Source organism: Orcinus orca, chromosome 5 (genome assembly GCF_937001465.1).
Source record: "Orcinus orca chromosome 5, mOrcOrc1.1, whole genome shotgun sequence".
In the NCBI taxonomy this organism is placed as follows: Eukaryota; Metazoa; Chordata; class Mammalia; order Artiodactyla; family Delphinidae; genus Orcinus; species Orcinus orca.
This window is the reverse complement of record NC_064563.1, coordinates 80,574,710-80,596,237: the sequence shown is the minus strand read 5'-3', so window position 1 is coordinate 80,596,237 and position 21,528 is coordinate 80,574,710. Positions and strand designations below refer to the sequence as shown.

General features: G+C 38.9%; 1 long non-coding RNA gene across 1 annotated transcript; it reads left to right on the top strand.

The window, feature by feature from the left end:
* The first annotated feature begins 924 nt into the window (after positions 1 to 924).
* LOC125964528 (uncharacterized) lies at positions 925 to 7,495 on the top strand. The gene is made up of 2 exons (XR_007477627.1): positions 925 to 1,065; positions 5,791 to 7,495. It is a non-coding gene; the product is annotated as an uncharacterized LOC125964528 (long non-coding RNA).
* Positions 7,496 to 21,528: the final 14,033 nt, after the last annotated feature.

Sequence of the window (21,528 nt, the reverse complement as noted above, 5' to 3'; positions counted from 1 at the left end):
AATACAAAGAAAGCATATTAAAAGCAGCAAGGGGGCTTCCCTGGTGGCGCAGTGGTTGAGAGTCCGCCTGCTGATGCAGGGGACACGGGTTCATGCCCCAGTCCGGGAAGACCTCACATGCCACGGAGCGGCTGGGCCTGTGAGCCATGGCCGCTGAGCCTGTGTGTCCGGAGCCTGTGCTCCACAACGGGAGAGGCCACAACAGTCAGAGGCCCGCGTACCACCGACAAAGGATTAATCTCCAAAATTTACAAGCAGCTCATGCAGCTCAATAACAAAAAAACAAACAACCCAATCCAAAAATGGGCAGAAGACCTAAATAGACATTTCTCCAAAGAAGATAGACAGACTGCCAACAAACACATGAAAGAATGCTCAACATCATTAATCATTAGGGAAATGCAAATCAAAACTACAATGAGATATCATCTCACACCAGTCAGAATGGCCATCATCAAAAAATCTAGAAACAGTAAATGCTGGAGAGGGTGTGGAGAAAAGGGAACACTCTTGCACTGCTGGTGGGAATGTGAATTGGTTCAGCCACTATGGAGAACAGTATGGAGGTTCCTTAAAAAACTACAAATAGAACTACCATATGGCCCAGCAATCCCACTACTGGGCATATACCCTGAGAAAACCAAAATTCAAAAAGAGTCATGTACCAAAATGTTCATTGCAGCTCTATTTACAATAGCCCGGAGATGGAAACAACCTAAGTGCCCATCATCGGATGAATGGATAAAGAAGATGTGGCACATATATACAATGGAATATTACTCAGCCATAAAAAGAAACGAAATTGAGCTATTTGTAATGAGGTGGATAGACCTAGAGTCTGTCATACAGAGTGAAGTAAGTCAGAAAGAAAAAGACAAATACCATATGCTAACACATATATATGGAATTTAAGAAAAAAAATGTCATGAAGAACCTAGGAGTAAGGCAGGAATAAAGACGCAGACCTCCTAGAGAACAGACTTAAGGTTATGGGGAGGGGGAAGGGTGAGCTGTGACAGGGCGAGAGAGAGTCATGGACATACACACACTAACAAACGTAGTAAGGTAGATAGCTAGTGAGAAGCAGCCAAATGGCACAGGGATATTGGCTCGGTGCTTTGTGACCGCCTGGAGGGGTGGGATAGGGAGGGTGGGAGGGAGGGAGACGCAAGAGGGAAGACATATGGGAACATATGTTTATGTATGACTGATTCACTTTGTTATAAAGCAGAAACTAACACACCATTGTAAAGCAATTATACCCCAATAAAGATGTTAAAAAAAAAAAAAAAGCAGCAAGGGAAAAACAACAAATAACACACAAGGCAATCCCCATAAGGTTAACAGCTGATCTTTCAGCAGAAACTCTGCAAGCCAGAAGGGAGTGGCAGGACATACTGAAAGTGATGAAGGAGAAAAACCTGCAACCAAGATTACCCAGCAAGGATCTCATTCAGATTTGATGGAGAAATTAAAACCTTTACAGACAAGCAAAAGCTGAGAGAGTTCAGCACCACCAAACCAGCTTTACAACAAATGCTAAAGGAACTTCTCTAGGCAAGAAACAAAGAGAAGGAAAAAACCTACAATAACGAACCCAAAACAATTTAGAAAATGGGAATAGGAACATATATATTGATAATTACCTTAAATGTAAATGGACTAAATGCTCCCACCAAAAGACACAGATTGGCTGAATGGATACAAAAACAAGACACATATATATGCTGTCTACAAGAGACCCACTTCAGACCTAGAGACACATACAGACTGAAGGTAAGGGGATGGAAAAAGATATTCCATGCAAATGGAAACCAAAAGAAAGCTGGAGTAGCAATTCTCTTATCAGACAAAATAGACTTTAAAATAAAGAGTATTAGAAGAGACAAAGAAGGACACTACATAATGATCAAGGGATCGATCCAAGAAGAAGATACAGCAATTGTAAATATTTATGCACCCAACATAGGAGCACCTCAATACATAAGGCAAATACTAACAGCCATAAAAGGGGAAATTGACAGTAACACATTCATAGTAGGGGACTTAAACACCCCACTTTCACCCATGGACAGATCATCCAAAATGAAAATAAATAAGGAAACACAAGCTTTAAATGATACATTAAACAAGATGGACTTAATTGATATTTATAGGACACTCCATCCAAAAACAACAGAATACACATTTTTCTCAAGTGCTCATGGAACATTCTCCAGGATAGATCATATCTTGGGTCACAAATCAAGCCTTGGTAAATTTAAGAAAATTGAAACTGTATCAAGTATCTTTTCCGACCACAACGCCATGAGACTAGATATCAATTACAGGAAAAGATCTGTAAAAAATACAAACACATGGAGGCTAAACAATACACTACTTAATAACGAAGTGATCACTGAAGAAATCAAAGAGGAAATCAAAAAATACCTAGAAACAAATGACAATGGAGACACGATGACCCAAAACCTATGGGATGCAGCAAGAGCAGTTCTAAGAGGGAAGTTTATTGCAATACAAGTCCACCTTAAGAAACAGGAAACATCTCGAATAAACAACCTAACCTTGCACCTAAAGCAATTAGAGAAAGAAGAACAAAAAAACCCCAAAGTTAGCAGAAGGAAACAAATCATAAAAATCAGATCAGAGGGCTTCCCTGGTGGCGCAGTGGTTGAGAGTCCGCCTGCCGATGCAGGGGACACGGGTTCGTGCCCCGGTTCGGGAGGATCCCACATGCCGCGGAGCGGCTGGGCCTGTGAGCCATGGCCGCTGAGCCTGCGCGTCCAGAGCCTGTGCTCCACAACGGGAGAGGCCACAACAGTGAGAGGCCTGCATACCGCAAAAAAAAAAAAAAAAATCAGATCAGAAATAAATGAAAAAGAAATGAAGGAAACAATAGCAAAGATCAGTAAACTAAAAGCTGGTTCTTTGAGAAGATAAACAAAATAGATAAATCATTAGCCAGACTCATCAAGAAAAAAAGGGAGAACTCAAATCATTAGAATTAGAAATGAAAAAGGAGAAGTAACAACTGACACTGCAGAAATACAAAAGATCATGAGAGATTACTACAAGCAACTCTATACCAATAAAATGGACAACCTGGAAGAAATGGACAAATTCTTAGAAATGCACAACCTGCCAAGACTGAATCAGGAAGAAATAGAAAATATGAACAGACTAATCACAAGCAGTGAAATTGAAACTGTGATTAAAAATCTTCCAACAAACAAAAGCCCAGGTCCAGATGGCTTCACAGGCAAATTCTATCAAACATTTAGAGAAGAGCTAACACCTATCCTTCTCAAACTCTTCCAAAATATAGCAGAGGGAGGAACACTCCCAAATTCATTCTACGAGACCACCATCACCTTGATGCCAAAACCAGACAATGATGTCACAAAGAAAGAAAACTACAGGCCAATATCACTGATGAACACAGATGCAGAAATCCTCAACAAAATACTAGCAAACAGAATCCAACAGCACATTAAAAGGATCATACACCATGATCAAGTGGGGTTTATTCCAGGAATGCAAGGATTCTTCAATATACGCAAAATCAATGGGATAAACCATATTAACAAATTGAAGGAGAAAAACCATATGATCATCTCAATAGATGCAGAGAAAGCTTTTGACAAAATTCAACACCCATTTATGATAAAAACCCTGCAGAAAGTAGGCATAGAGGGAACTTTTCTCAACATAATAAAGGCCATGTATGACAAACCCACAGCCAACATCCTCCTCAATGGTGAAAAACTGAAAGCATTTCCACTAAGTCAGGAACAAGACAAGGTTGCCCACTCTCACCACTATTATTCAGTATAGTTTTGGAAGTCTTAGCCACAGCAATCAGAGAAAAGGAAATAAAAGGAATCCAAATCGGAAAAGAAGAAGTAAAGCTGTCACTCTTTGCAGATGACATGATACTATACATAGAGAATCCTAAAGATGCTACCAGAAAACTACTAGAGTTAATCAATGAATTTGGTAAAGTTGCAGGATACAAAATTAATGCACAGAAATCTCTGGCATTCCTATACACTAATGATGAAAAATCTGAAAGTGAAATCAAGAAAACACTCCCATTTACCACTGCAACAAAAAGAATAAAATGTCTAGGAATAAACCTACCTAAGGAGACAAAAGACCTGTATGAAGAAAATTATGAGACACTGATGAAAGAAATTAAAGATGATACAAATAGATGGAGAGATATAACATGTTCTTGGATTGGAAGAATCAACATTGTGAAAATGAGTCTACTACCCAAAGCAATCTACAGATTCAATGCAATCCCTATCAAACTACCACTGGCATTTTTCACAGAACTAGAACAAAAAATTTCACAATTTGTATGGAAACACAAAAGACCCCGAATAGGCAAAGCAATCTTGAGAACGAAAAACGGAGCTGCAGGAATCAGGCTCCCTGACTTCAGACTACAAAGCTACAGTAATCAAGACAGTATGGTACTGGCACAAAAACAGAAAGATAGATGAATGGAACAGGATAGAAAGCCCAGAGATAAACCCACGCACATATGGTCACCTTATCTTTGATAAAGGAGGCAGGAATATACAGTGGAGAAAGGACAGCCTCTTCAATAAGTGGTGCTGGGAAAACTGGACAGGTACATGTAAAAGTATGAGATTAGAACACTCCCTAACATCATACACCAAAATAAGCTCAAAATGGATTAAAGACCTAAATGTAAGGCCAGAAACTATCAAACTCTTAGAGGAAAACATAGGCAGAACACTCTATGACATAAATCCCAGCAAGATCCTTTTTGACCCACCTCCCAGAGAAATGGAAATAAAAATAAAAATAAACAAATGGGACCTAATGAAACTTCAAAGATTTTGCACAGCAAAGGAAACCATAAACAAGACCAAAAGACAACCCTCAGAATGGGAGAAAATATTTGCAAATGAAGCAACTGACAAAGGATTAATCTCCAAAATTTACAAGCAGCTCATGCAGCTCAATAACAAAAAAACAAACAACCCAATCCAAAAATGGGCAGAAGACCTAAATAGACATTTCTCCAAAGAAGACATACAGACTGCCAACAAACACATGAAAGAATGCTCAACATCATTAATCATTAGGGAAATGCAAATCAAAACTACAATGAGATATCATCTCACACCAGTCAGAATGGCCATCATCAAAAAATCTAGAAACAATAAATGCTGGAGAGGGTGTGGAGAAAAGGGAACCCTCTTGCACTGCTGGTGGGAATGTAAATTGATACAGCCACTATGGAGAACAGTATGGAGGTTCCTTAAAAAACTACAAATAGAACTACCATATGACCCAGCAATCCCACTACTGGGCATATACCCTGAGAAAACCAAAATTCAAAAAGAGTCATGTACCAAAATGTTCATTGCAGCTCTATTTACAATAGCCCAGAGATGGAAACAACCTAAGTGCCCATCATCGGATGAATGGATAAAGAAGATGTGGCACATATATACAATGGAATATTACTTAGCCATAAAAATAAACGAAATTGAGCTATTTGTAATGAGGTGGATAGACCTAGAGTCTGTCATACAGAGTGAAGTAAGTCAGAAAGAAAAAGACAAATACCGTATGCTAACACATATATATGGAATTTAAGAAAAAAAATGTCATGAAGAACCTAGGGGTAAGACAGGAATAAAGACGCAGACCTACTGGAGAACAGACTTGAGGATATGGGGAGGGGGAAGGGTGAGCTGTGACAGGGCGAGAGAGAGTCATGGACATATACACACTAACAAACGTAGTAAGGTAGTGGGAAGCAGCCGCATGACACAGGGATATTGGCTCGGTGCTTTGTGACAGCCTGGAGGGGTGGGATAGGGAGGGTGGGAGGGAGGGAGACGCAAGAGGGAAGACATATGGGAACATATGTATATGTATAACTGATTCACTTTGTTATAAAGCAGAAACTAACACACCATTGTAAAGCAATTATAGCCCAATAAAGATGTTAAAAAAAGAAATCATAAAGATCAGATCAGAAATAAATGAAATAGGAACAAAGAAAACAATAGCAAAGATCAATAAAAGTAAAAGTTGGTTCTTTGAGAAGGTAAAATTGATAAACCATTAGCCAGACTCATCAAGAGGGAGAAGACTCAAATCAATAAAATTAGTAAGGAAAGAGAAGTTACAACAGACAATGCAGAAATACAAAGCATCCTAAGAGACTACTACAAGCAACTCTGTGCCAATAAAATGGACAACCTGGAAGAAATGGACAAATTCTTAGAAAGGTATAACCTTCCAAGACTGAACCAGGAAGAAATAGGAAATATGAACAGACCAATCACAAGTAATGAAATTGAAACTGTGATTAAAAATCTTCAAACAAGCAAAAGTCCAGGACCAGATGGCTTCACAGGTGAATTCTATCAAACATTTAGAGAAGAGCTAACACCAGTCTTTCTCACACTCTTCCAAAAAATTGCAGAGGAAGGAACACTCCCAAACTCATTCTTTGAGGCCACCATCACCCTGATACCAAAACCAGACAAAGATACTACAAAAAAAAGAAAATTACCGACCAATATCACTGATGAATATAGATGCAAAAATCCTCAACAAAATACTAGCAAACAGAATCAAACAATACATTAAAAGGATCATACACCATGATTAAGTGGAATTTATCCCAGGGATGCAAGGATTTTTCAATATACACAAATCAATTAGTGTGATACACCATATTAACAAATTGAAGAATAAAAACCATATGATCATCTCAATAGATGTAGAAAAACCTTTGACAAAATTAAACATGCTTTTATGATAAAAACTCTCCAGAAAGTGGTTCTAAAGGGAACCTACCTCAATATAATAAAGCCCGTACATGACAAACCTACAGCAAACACCATTCTCAATGGTGAAAAACTGAAAGCGTTTCCTCTAAGATCAGGAACAAAACAAGGATGTCCACTCTCGCCACTATTATTCAACATAGCTTTGGAAGTCCTAGACACAGCAATTAGTGAAGAAAAAGAAAGAATAAAAGGAATACAGATTGGAAAGCAAGAAGTAAAACTGTCACTGTTTGCAGATGGCATGATACTATACATAGAGAATCCTAAAGTTGCCACCAGCCAACTACTAGAGCTAATCAATGAATTTGGTAAAGTCACAGGATACAAAAGTAATGCACAGAAATCTCTTGCATTCCTATACACTAACAACAAAAGATCAGAAAGAGAAATTAAGGAAACAATCCCATTCACCATTGCAACAAAGAGAATAAAACACCTAGGAATAAACCTACCTAAGAAAGTAAAAGACCTATACTCAGAAAAGTATAAGATAGTGATGAAAGAAATTAAAGATGATACTGTTGGAGAGATATACCATGTTCTTGGATTGGAAGAATCAATATTGTGAAAATGACTATACTCCCCAAAGCAATCTACAGATTCAATACAATCCCTATCAAATTACCAATAGCATTTTTTTTTTTTTTTTTACAGAACTAGAACAAAAAATCTTAAAATTTGTATGGAGACACAAAACACCCTGAATAGCCAAAGCGGTCTGGAGGGAAAAAAACAGAGCTAGAGGAATCAGACTCCCTGACTTCATACTATAGTACAAAGCTACGGTAATCAAGACAATATGGTACTGGCACAGAAACAGAAATATAGGTCAGTGGAACAGGATAGAAAGCCCAGAGATAAACCCACGCACCTATGGTCAACAAATCTATGACAAAGGAGGCAAGGACATACAATGGAGAAAAGACAGTCTCTTCAATAAGTGGTGCTGGGAAAACTGGACAGGTACATGTAGAAGAATGAAATTAGAACACTCCCTAACACCATACACAAAAATAAACTCAAAATGGATTAGAGACCTAAATTTAAGACTGGACACTATAAAACTCTTAGAGGAAAACATAGGAAGAACACTCTTTGTCATAAATCACAGCAATATCTTTTTTGATCCACCTCCTAGAGTAATGGAAAAAAAAATAAACAAATGGGACCTAATGAAACTTAAAAGCTTTTGCACAGCAAAGGAAGCTACAAAGAAGATGAAAAGACAACCCTCAGAATGGGAGAAAATATTAGCAAACGAATCAAAAGACAAAAGATTAATCTCCAAAATATATAAACAGCTCATGCAGCTCAATACTGAAAAACAAACAACCCAATCCAAAAATGGGCAGAAGACCTAAATAGACATTTTCCAAAGAAGACATACAGATGGCCAAGAAGCACATGAAAAGCTGCTCAACATCACTAATTATTAGAGAAATACAAATCAAAACAACAATGAGGTATCACCTCACACCAGTTAGAATGGGCATCATCAGAAAACCTACAAACATCAAATGCTGGAGAGGGTGTGGAGAAAAGGGAACCTTCTTGCACTGTTGGTGGGAATGTAAATTGATACAGCCACTATGGAGAACAGGATGGAGGTTCCTTAAAAAGCTAAAAATAGAATTACCATATGACCCAGCAATCCCACTACTGGGCATATACCCAGAGAAAACCGTAATTCAAAAAGACACATGCACCCCAATGTTCATTGCAGCACTATTTACAATAGCCAGGACATGGAAGCAACCTAAATGCCCATAGACAGACGAATGGATAAAGAAGATGTGGTGCATATATACAGTGGAATATTACTCAGCCATAAAAATGAACAGAATTGGGTCATTTGTAGAGACGTGGATGGATCTAGAGACTATCATACAGAGTGAAGTAAGTCAGAAAGAGAAAAACAAATACTGTATATTCAGACACATATGTGGAACTTAGAAAAATGGTACAGATGAACCGGTTTGCAGGGCAGAAATTGAGACACAGATGTAGAGAACAAACGTATGGACACCAAGGGGGGAAAGTGGTGGGGGTGGGGGGGTGGTGTGATGAATTGGGAGATTGGGATTAACATATATACACTAATATGTATAAAACGGATAACTAATAAGAACCTGCTGTATAAAAAGAATAAAATTCAAAAAAATAAAAATTGTTTTGGCTATATGGGGTCTTTGGAGTCTGGGCTCATTCAGATTATCCCTTAGATATACATCTTTACTATATAGGGCCATCATCCAAGGCACAACATGCATCCTGTTTTTCCATCCTGAATTCCCCTCAGTGCACACCATGGGAGCAACAGGCAGTGGCTGTCGTGACTGGGAGCTTGATTCTTGAACTGGAATGGCAGGCGACATTCCCTTTCCACAATCCCAGTAATCAAATACCACCTACGTGTCAGCTGTCAAGGCATTCATAGGCCCTAGATTGGTAATCAAAGTGTAGACAGAAGACATATCCTGAGGGGGAACACAGAATGCCAGACCTATTACTAAGCTTTTAGGACATGGTCAAGCTAGGGACCAGTGTCTTACCTTTACAAATTGGACTTTCTCAGTCATTCTTAGTTTGGCTCAAACACTTTGATATTAAATATGGAAGTGACGTACGCTGGGAAATATAGGTACACAAAGGTCTTTTTTTAAAATCTGAGGGCCAAATTTCAACTTAGTCAAAAAAACAGAGGACAGGAAATTCTGTTGATTAGCCTAACCTGATATGTTACAACCGAGGACTTTTTTTGTAAGTCACAGTGACGTTAGGGAAGGTTGAAAATTCATGAGAGGCACAACCCAGGGGTCAGCATGTCAAATACAGAAAATAGTTTTGGATGACATATCCAACAGTTAGAGAGATTACCTGCTTTTGCCGAAGTCTGAGAAATCCTCATTATTGAATTGTTCTTCCAAGCTTGGGAAGTTAGAAACAAAGCAGAAGCATAATAAAAGAAAACAATCATTCTGGTAACTAACAAGCTATTGATATTTAAATTGCCTTCTGAAAAGTTTTACTTTACAAAGTTACCACTGCAGCAATTCTGTTCACCTCAATTTCTTTCTTGCAGCTTCCTTCTGAAAAGCAACTTAAGAACTGTTAGAGGTTCACTTGCCCACTTGGAGAAGCCTGTGTCAGGGTCTGAAACCAGCCATGTTTTGCATGATCTGTCAAAGTTCTCTCCTTCCACATGGTTTCCATTTCCTGTAGACAGATGTGTGGCTCTGTTGATCTCTGCAAGATGAGCTTACTGTGAGTGTGATGAATCCATGTCTTAATTCCGTTCTTAATTCCCTTCACTGAGGAATGGGTCACAAGTGGCACCTCATAAGGTCCAATCCAGCAAGTATGGAACGGGTCCAGGAAGCGCAGAGTCCCATACAGGATAAACTGAAGGAGGACCACACTGAGGCCATGTTAATCAAACTGACAAAAATTAAAGACAAAGGGAAAATATTAAAAGCAACAAGGGAAAAGCAACAAATAATATACAAGGGAATCCCCATAAGGATATGAGCTGATTTTTCTGCAGAAACTCTGCAGGCCAGAAGGGAGTGGCACGATATATTTAAAGTGAAGTAAGTCAGACAAATACCATATGATATCACTCATATGTGGAATCTAATTTTTTTTAAATGATACAAATGAACTTATTTCCAAAGTGAAATAGACTTACAGATATCAAGAACAAACTTATAGTTACAAAAGGGGAACCATGGAGGGATGAGAGATAAATCAGAAGCTTGGGATAAACATACACACACTATTATATATAAGATAACCAGCAAGGCCCTACTTTATAGCACAGGGAATTCTACTCAATATTCTGTGATAACCTATATGAGAAAATCTGAAAACAAATGAATATATGTAATATGTATAACTGAATCACTTTGCTGTACACCTGAAAGTAACACAACATTGTAAATCAACTATACTCCAATAAAAAAACAAGCAAAACTAATATATGAGTAAGGAGTCAGTAGAGTGGCTACCTTTAGGGAGGGAGATTAGTTGATGGGATGGTATATGAGGTCAATTTCTGGAGTTTTCTTGTACTTGACTAGGATGGTAGTTACATGAGTATGTTAACTTTGTATAAGTTCTTTGTACATTCATGATTTGTATGCTTTTTGGAATACGTTATATTTGAATTTTAAAAGTTTATTAAAAGGGAAACAAAAACCGCAATGATCCAAAACCTACGGGATGCAGCAAAAGCAGTTCTAAGAGGGAGGTTTACAGCAATACAACCTTAACTCAGGAAACAAGAAAAATCTCCTGTCAACAACCTAACCTTCCTTTTACCTAAAGCAACTAGAGGATGAAGAACAAACAAAACCTAAAGTTAGTAGAAGGAAAGAAATCATAAAGATCAGAGCAGAAATATTAATAAATGACAGATGAAGAAAATCAAAAAGATCAATTAAACTAAGAGCTGGTTCTTTGAAAAGATAAAATTGATAAACCTTTAGCTGACTCATCAAGAAAAAAAGGAGAGAACTCAAATCAATAAAATTAGAAATGAAAAAGAAGTTACAACCGACACCACAGAAATACAAAGGATCATAAGAGATGACTGCAAGCAACTATATGCCAATCAAATGGACAACCTAGAAGAAATGGACAAATTCTTAGAAAGGTACAATCCTCCAAGACTGAACTAAGAAGAAACAGAAAATATGAACAGACCTATCACAAGTACTGAAATTGAGACTGTGATTAGGAAACTTCCAACTAACAAAAGTCCAGGACCAGATGTCTTCACAGGCGAATTCTATCAAACATTTAGGGAAGAGTTAACACCTATCCTTCTGAAACTCTTCCAAAAAACTACAGAGGAAAGAACACCCCCCGACTCATTCTATGAGGCCACCATCACCCTGACAGCAAAACCAGACAAAGATACCACAAAAAGAGAAAATGACAGGCCAACATCACTGATGAACATAGACATAAAAATCCTCAAGAAAATACTAGCAAACCAAATCCAACAATACATTGAAAGGATCATACACCATGATCAAGTGGGATTTATCACAGGGATGCAAGGATTTTTCAATATTTGCATATCAATCAATGTGATATACCACAGTAACAAATTGAAGAATAAAAACCGTAAGATCATCTCAATAGATGCAGAAAAAGCTTTTGATGAAATTCAACACCAACTTATGATTTAAAAAAAAAAAACCTCTCCAGATAGTGGACATAGAGGGAAACTAACTCAACATAATAAAGGCCATATATGACACACTCACAGCTAATATCATACTTAATGGTGAAAAGCTGAAAGCATCCCTCTAAGATCAGTAACATGACAAGGATGTTCACTCTTGCCACTTTTTTTTTTTTTTTCTGTATGCGGGCCTCTCACTGTTGTGGCCTCTCCCATTGCGGAGCACAGGCTCCGGACGCAAAGGCTCAGCGGCCATGGCTCACGGGCCCAGCCGCTCCACGGCATGTGGGATCTTCCCTGTCTGGGGCACGAACCCGTATCCCCTGCATCGGCAGGTGGACTCTCAACCATTGCACCACCAAGGAAGCCCCACCCTTGCCACTTTTATCCAACATAGTTTTGGAAGTCCTAGCCACAACAATTACAGAAGAAAAAGAAAAGGAATCCAAATTGGAAAAGAAGTAAAACTGTCACTGTTTGCAGATGACATGATACTAAACATAAAGAATCCTAAAGATGCTACCTGAAAACTACTAGAGCTCATCAATGAATTTGGTAAAGTTGCAGGATACAAAATTAATACACAGAAATCTCTTGCATTCCTATACACTAACAACAAAAGATCAGAAAGAGAAATTAGGGAAACAATCCCATTCACCATCACTTCAAAAAGAATAAAATGCCTAGGAATAAACCTACCTAAGGAAGCAAAAGACCTGTGCTCCAAAAACTATAAGACATTGATGAAAGAAATTGAAGATGACACAAACAAATGGAAAGATACACTGTGTTCTTGGATTGGAAGAATCGGTATTGTTAAAACGACCATCCTAGACTACCCAAGGCAATCTACAGGTTCAATGCAATCCCTATCAAATTACCAATGGCATTTTTCACAGAACTACAATAAATTTTAAAATTTGTATGGAAACACAAAAGACCCTAAATAGCCAAAGCAATCCTGAGAAAGAAAACGGAGCTGGAGGAATCAGGCTCCCTGACTTCAGATTATACTACAAAGCTACAGTCATCAGAACAGTATGGCACTGGCACAACAACAGAAATATAGATCAATGGAACAGGATAGAAAGCCCAGAAATAAACCCATGATCAATTAGTCTATGAAAAAAGGAGGCAAGACTATACAGTGGAGAAAAGACAGTCTCTTCAATAAGTGGTGTAAACTGGACAGCTACGTGTTAAAGAATGAAACTAGAACATTCTCTAACATCATACACAAAATAAACTCACAATAGATTAAAGATCTAAATGTAAGACTGGATACTATAAGACTCTTAGAGGAAAACATAAGCAGAACACTCTCTGACATAAATCACAGCAATATCTTTTTTGGCCCACCTCCTAGAATAATGAAAACAAAAAACAGACAAATGAGACCTAATTAAACTTAAAAGTTTCTGTACAGCAAGGAAACCATAAACAAAATGAAAAGAGAACCCACAGAATGGGAGAAAATATTTGCAAATGAAGCAACTGACAAGGGATTAATCTCCAGAATATACAACAGCTCATGCAGCTCTATATCAAAAAACCCAAACAGCCCAATCAAAAAATGCACAGAAGACCTAAGTAGACACTTCTCCAAAGAAGACATACAGATGGCCAAACAGCACATGAAAAGATGCTCAACATCACTAATTATCAGAGAAATGCAAATCAAAACTACAATGAGGTATCACCTCACACTGGTCAGAATGGCCATTATCAAAAAGTCTACAAATAAATGCTGGAGAGGGTGTGGAGAAAAGGGAACCCTCTTGCACTGTTGGTGGGAATATAAATCGGTACAACCACTATGGGGAACAGTATGGAGGTTCCTTAAAAAATTAAAAAATAGAACTACCATATGACCCAGCAATCCCACTACTGGGCATATGCCCTGAGAGAACCATAATTCAAAAAGATACATGCACCCCAATGTTCACTGCAGCACTATTTACAACAGACATGGAAACAACCTAAATGTCCATAGACAGAGGAATGAATAAAGAAGATGTGGTATGTATATACAATGGAATGTTACTCTGCCATAAAAAAGAATGAAATAATGCCATCTGCAGCAACATGGATGGACCTAGAGATCATCATACTAAGTGAAGTCAGACAGAAAGACAAATACCATATGCTATCACTCATATGTGGAATCTAATTTTTTAAACTGATTCAAGTGAACTTACTTACAAAACAGAAACAGATGTACAGATATTGAAAACAAACTTATGGTTACCAAAGGGGAACCGTGGGTGGGGGAGAGATTAATCAGGAGTTTGGGATTAACCTACAGACACTACTATGTATAAGATAACCAGCAAGGACATACTGTATAGCACAGGGAACTCTACTCAGTACTCTGTGATAACCTATATGAGAAAAGAATGTGAAAAAGAATGGATATATATATGTAAAACTGAATCATTTTGCTGTATACCTGAAACAGAAAATTGTACATCAACTATACTATAAAATAAAAATTAATTAAAAAAAGACTTGACACAGTTAAAGACTTGATTACAATGCAACTATCAAGGGAATTTGGGTATTTCTGTGCCATAAAATATTTCAGATAATAAGACATTTATATTAATGACATTTACCCATAAAATGTAATCAAATGTTTACCACTCATTTGACAGTGCTTCCCATGTAATTTAACATATCATATAATCCTAATTAGTTCAATATCTTTCTTTGCTACAGAGAAAAAAGAAATCTCTTGAGGTGTTCCAGGGACCTCCTGGAAAACGCTAAATAAAGTTTTGCTAGAGGTCAACAAACTTCAACTGGAATTTTATTCTTTGGAAGTTTATTAAAAATATATCTGAAAAAAGCTTTAAAATGGTCAAATAGGCTCATAGTTCACTGTGAAATTATATTTATTCACTTAAGTGACAGTAAGAGATTTCAAAGACTTCAAAGACAATACAGAAAGTTACAACAGATCACTTTAAAAAGGTACAGAAACATCAAATCTGTTATCAATAGCAGCTCAGTATTCCAAAAAAAACTTTGTTCTCCTGAGAGAGAAATCAAACTCCAGTCTCATCAGTTTTTAATAAAAATTCATTCACCATTGTATTCAATCCAATCTAACCAGCCCTGACCATGCACAAAACTCATCAAGGTTCCTTTTCTACAAACTTCCCATAAATTTCTGTATCTGTTAGTTAATCCCTTATTTTCTTTCCTATTTTGAAATAACCAGCTTTAGGACAAAATTACTTTCTTTTCCCTTAACACAATAGATTTTCATTCCTCATACCTTTTTACTGAACACATACATCCTACTTTCCTTGCATACTGAACCATTTCCCATATTTCTAGTAGTTTTAGTTACAATTTAACTCTTTAAAACCTTCATCTCCAGCAAAAAACAAGTAATTGTGAACTGTCATACCAGCATTTCCTGATTAACCAACTTATGAACATATTCTATAGCCTCTAGAAACATTTTCTCACAGCATAATTTCTTTCCTCAATGTGGTATAAGAGGTGTGTCTAGTAAACCCAAACACCTTGAGTTCCTCTCTAGTAAGAGGACAAAAAGTAAACAGACCTGTTTAGCAATTAATGTTCTAACGGTATCTTATCTGAAATAATCTGGATATTTAATGAATTTATTTAACTTAATTTAGCAAAACTCTGAAGCTTCAAGTTACCAAAATCTGTAGAGACTATTTTTAGACATTCCAAAAACATAGTTATTCCTGAAGAGTTCACCTAAAAACCTCTTCTCATTTACATTTAATTTACTTAAGTTTTATCATACCAAGTTAATTTTCTTGTTGAAACATTTTGTAACAAATATGAACTTGACATAGTAAATCTAGGTACAATGAAAGTATTATACTTAATGACTTTAAAGATATGTCTGTATGAAATCAACAACTTAAACTTGTTATTCATTGAAGAAATCCTAGATCGTGTGATCCTTTTAAAAATTTAGCTTAGTTCTTGTGTTTTAGGATTCATATAAACTTTAATTTCCTTTAAGCCAATTAAATAGAGCTCATTTACAAGTTAATTTTGGTGAAATCCGGAGGTAGAGACATATTTATAATTGTACACATAGACATACATACATCCCTATAGACACAGACAGACCTCAGTTTTCCTCCTTGAGTTTAAAAAGGCCTCTTTTTCTTCTCTCATCTCAGGACTTAGAGATAGTCTAAATAAGAGTAAGATAGGAGTTCCTGAGAGTCCTGGTTGAACACTGACATCTCAAAGGCACAGGGATAGAAATGCAAGATCTTCCTAAAAAGACTTCTTTCCTTAGGGTCAGAATTCTGAAAATGTTTTAATCAAGCCAGGTTTCTCTAACACATACACAAAACTAGTTTTGGAACGTCAAAGGAGCCCCATCTTGGGCATTTTTCTCTGGAATCTAAGGAGTATTGTGGCCATGCACTGTTACAAAAAAGTTTTTCCTTTGAAAGTCACCCAATTGTGGAGAATGCCCCAAGGAGAAAATCGAATTAAACCTTTTTTTTTTTTTTTTTTTTGCGGTACGCGGGCCTCTCACCCCTGTGGTCTCTCCCGTTGCGGAGCACAGGCTCCGGACGCACAGGATCAGCGGCCAGGGCTCACGGCCCCGGCCGCTCCGCGGCATGTGAGATCTTCCCGGACCGGAGCACGAACCCGTGTCCCCTGCATCAGCAGGCAGACTCTCAACCACTGCGCCACCAGCGAAGCCCAACATTTCTTATTTTGAAGAGGTTTTTCCTCCAGGTGGCCACAGCAACAAAGTTTTGCTACTGTTGCAAAGGAACTCAGCCCCCCAACAGATTTTTTTAACTTAAACAACAGAAATTTATTTCCTCATCGTCCTGGAGGCTGGAAATCCAAGATCAAAGTGTCACCAGGTTTGGCTTCTTTTGAGATCTCTCTCCTTGGCTTGAAAATGCCTACTTAGTGCTCACATGACCTTTCCTCTGGCTAGACAACGTTTTTTTTTAAATTAATTATTTATTTATTTTTGGCTGCATTGGGTCTCCATTGCTGCGCGCGGGCTTTCTCTAGTTGCGGCGAGCAGGGGCTACTCTTCGTTGCGGTGCGCAGGCTTCTCATTGTGGTGGCTTCTCTTGCTGCAAAGCACGGGCTCCAGGCGCACAGGCTTCAGTGGTTGTGGCTCACAGGATCCAGAGCGCAGGCTCAGTAGTAGTGGTGCACGGGCTTCGTTGCTCCGCAGCATGTGGGATCTTCCCGGATCAGGGCTCGAACCCGTGTCCCCTGCATTGGCAGGCAGATTCTTAACCACTGCGCAACCAGGGAAGCCCCAAGACAGCTATTAATAACTAAGACAATCTGACATAGATGGACATGAACAAGACCAAAACAAGCAAACAAAAAAAAAACAATCCAGAGGCCCGAGCCTTTAACCCAGGTACTGAGTACCTCAGCAGCTGTAACCTTTCATATTGTCTGCCAAATTCTCACCAGGTGGACCTCCAACCCAGGACCTGGACAGGACTGCCAAACAATCTTGGCACAGGGACATTTCTTTAACGAGGTTACTCACGCAAAAGACACCTTCCAACCCAAACCCCAAACAGTTTTTTCACTGCAAAAGAAAATTAAGTGCCAGAAGTCTGCAGTGCCTCCCTGGGGAATTCCAGGGGATGGTCCCTAGAATCTGGGAACTGCTGAGACTTGTCCACAGGCTCTCAATACCAGCAAGGGGCCAACAAACCATGGGCAAAAGCTCCATCTGGAGGTAACCTGGCTGGCTTGCCAAATTTGTTACCAAACTAGGTTTGTTTTGCCTGTCACACAGCAAGCCAAAATGCTGAGAACTGTTTACTGCAAACCTTGTTGATTCACAAGGCAGTCAGGAGAGGTGATGGGAGAACAAATCTCAAATCTTCCTCCAGGAAGGCAAGGGGTTCAGGGTATTTATGGGATGAAGAAAAAAGAAGCAGGGCAGTCTGAAGCATGGGGAGTGTGGGGAAAGGTGATTGGAATAAGGTGTGGTAATCCACGTTCTGTGCAGGTATAACTAGGCTACAGGCCTCTGCATGTTCTGAGGGTGCAGTTTTAGCCCTCATGTCAAAAGGTCACTGAGAAGATGCTCGCACATGCCCAGTTGAAGGGTTAGTGGTCCCATCCAGTCTTAACCAGCTAAGCTCTATCTAGACACAGCTAACTCTGGCTCAGCTGAACTAGACACAGCTAAATCAAGTTCCTGGAAAACTCGGGCAAACATCCTATTGTTTAGGCTACATGAGGCTTGGAGGATATGCAAGTCTTGTAGCAACAATTAGAATGACCTTGATTAACAAAGGCAGATTACAGCTGAAATGGAATTAACTAATGTTTACCCACTGTTTCAGTCCCCTGAATCTTTTGATTATGTTTCAATCCTGAGGGAAGAGGGGTTATGACCACTCTGGGCTACTTGCTGCTAAGTAGCATAGCCCTAACAAGGGCTTTAGGAATGAAACTGTTTAGCATTCATTGAAAATACTCTTGTTCCTGGTTTCAAGCTTAACAAGTCTTGGTACAGCATTTAAGAGCACAGTTTATAGCTAAATACCCAAATCAAAGGATGAGAAGTATAAATAAACCAAGTTTTAATAGTCTCTGACATATAGATCTAATCTCTTGGAGAATCCAAGAAAATAGTCCTGAAAACCAGTCTGGACCCAATACTTCTGGGGATACTTATAGCCAGTTGCTGAATTGTCTATACTGTTTTCTGTTTCAGCAGAATCATTAATTGATACACAGGAGGTGTCACCAATAGCATAAATCCTACTCTTTGGAGCCAGAATATAATCTAGAGCTATGCAGTTCTCCAGGATTACTTTGGCTAATGAGTCAATCTCTCTTTGTAGGCCAGTCATAGCTAAAGCATTTTCATTTGCTGTTTCAGCTAGCCTAGGGGTCAGGTTTCTGATCATGTGATGAGACTCCCCAACGTGGCAAAATTGCTCTAACGAGCAATTCATCTTCTTGATACCCAAGCAAGTAGGTGGTCCTTTTTATTCTAGAGAACAATTTTAAAGACCTGGTCCAATGTTGGGTCTCATTTGGATTGTGGACAGAAAGGAGGTGACTAAGTATCCCAATAAACAAATACTACCTACGTACCAGCTGTCAAGGCATTCGTAGGCCTAAGATTAGCAATGGAAACCACAGACAAAGATGTAGCCTAAGGGACACAGAATGCCAGGTGTATTGTTAAAATGTATGCTATTTTTAGGAATTTTATCTAGGACACAGCCAAGCCAGGGATCCATGTAAGGCAACATCCACGAGGAATCATTTAATTAGCAAATAGGCAGAGGTGTGAGCAGCCCTCGAGAGGACGTTTTTTCTTGTTTTACCTTTTATATATTGAAATGTCTTTATCAGTTTGGGTGAAACACTCGGATATTATATATGGAAGGGACATAGACTGGGAAAAACAGTCCTGTTTCTACAATATCCTGACCAAGTAGAATTTTGACAAAGGTAGACACCAGGGTTTTGTTTGTTTGGGGGGGGGTTGGTTTTTTTGGGGGTTTTTTTGTTTGTTTTTAGGACAGGAGAAGACCAAATTTTGGCTTAGTCAAGAAAAAAACGGGGCAGGAAATTGTTGATTAGCCTAACCTGGTTATATCTGAGGGCTTTTTATCCTAAGTCACAGTGATGTTAGGGATGGTCACAAAATTGACAATTTTGACAAATTGACAGACGCGCAGGCTCAGTAGTTGTGGTTCACGGGCCCAGTTGCTCCGCGGCATGTGGGATCCTCCCAGACCAGGGCTCGAACCCGTGTCCCCTGCATTAGCAGGCAGATTCTCAACCACTGCGCCACCAGGGAAGCTCAAGAGACTAGTCTTTTTAAGATTATGATTCATCTTTTGTTTTGCCAGTAGATTAGAAATTACATGCTTCATGGCAACCCCAACGAAGGTTTCAAGCTTTAGATGCTTGAGTTACTATAAATGCCCCTCCACTGTCACTCTGAATGGACAGTTAACCCAAACCTAGGAATTATTTCTTTTAGTAGGGTTTTTACAACCTCAGAAGCTTTTTCAGACCAACAGGGAAATGCTTCTCACCAGCCAGTAAAAGTGTCCACAAATACTAGTAAGTACCTAAGGTTTCCAGTGGCTCTTGGCATCACAGTGAAGTCAGTCTACCAATCTCGGGGTCTAGCACCTACAGTCTCAACTCCTTTGATTGGTGGTAGCCCAGGTTTAGCGTTATTTTTAGCACATACCATGCATTTCTGTATCACCTTTTGAATTGCCCTTTGCACGTTTGGTCCTATAGTGAATTTCTGAATCCACTGCAGGGATATTATGTAAAATCCCTGTATATAATTTATTAGATCTTCCATAAGGTACTCAGGTACAAGCACCTTGCCTTGTCTATTCTAAACCCACCCTTCCTTGATGTACCTATACAGTCAGCCTCCTGACAATGGACAGGACTCCAGTCAAATCCCCATTCACTGGCCTTTCTAAGTCTTCAGAAGAATACTTTGGATAGCATTTTGTCAAATCCATATCAGAGGTAAGGGCCAAATTGGGAACCCAGGTGTTTTAGTCCTGACTGTTAGCTTTGCCACTTGATCTGCTAGATTATTCCCTCAAGCAGTCAGACAACCAGATTTCTGACGTCCTGCACAGTGGACAACAGCCAATTCTTTTGGCTCCATGACAGCTTCCAATAAGTTTAAAGTTTCTTGGCATGTTTAGTTTCCTTCTTTTCTGCAGTTAACAGTCCTTTTTCCAAACAGCCCCATGGGCATGGACCACCAAGAAAGCATATTTGGAATCAGTGAAAATAGTTATTCTCTCATCCTTACCTAGGTGGAAGACTCTCATCAGGGCTATTAAGTTCCACCTTTTGTGCAGAGGTGCCTGGGGAATGGCTTCAGCTTCCAGTGTCTTTTGATGAGTCAGTACCACATACACAGCTTTGCGTTGACCCTGGTTCCTAAAGCTGCTTCCATCTATGAACATCTTGTCAACTTAAAAATTCACAACCTGAAAGTTGAGAATTATGTCTTATTTGGGGCATTACTGAGGGTATAAGCCCAGGATACAGCCTCTTGGATAGCTCTGAGGGACTGTACTGAAGAGGTATGGAGGAGCTAGGATATAGAGGAGTTTTTGCAGAAAAAATCAAAAACAAAACAGGTAGTCGAACATTACTGCTAATTAAAGCAACAGACATCTCAAGTTAATGAATTTGGCACTTTTCTTTGTATGGGAAGATGCAAGAGTCTGGGCTCACTGAAATCATTCCTTTGATATGCACCATAACAACCTATCCCATTTTTCTCCATCCTGAATCCCCTCAGGGTGCACTGTCAGGGGCCGCTGCAGTGGCTGAGGGCTGCAACATTCTTTGCTGATATGGCAGGTGACATTCTGTGTCCAGAGTAGAGACTGCTTTCAGAGAAACATTAGGATTACCCAATAATATGGCCTGATATTTTCCCCATCTTCCTGAAGTTAAGCAGTATTCTCCCTTCTG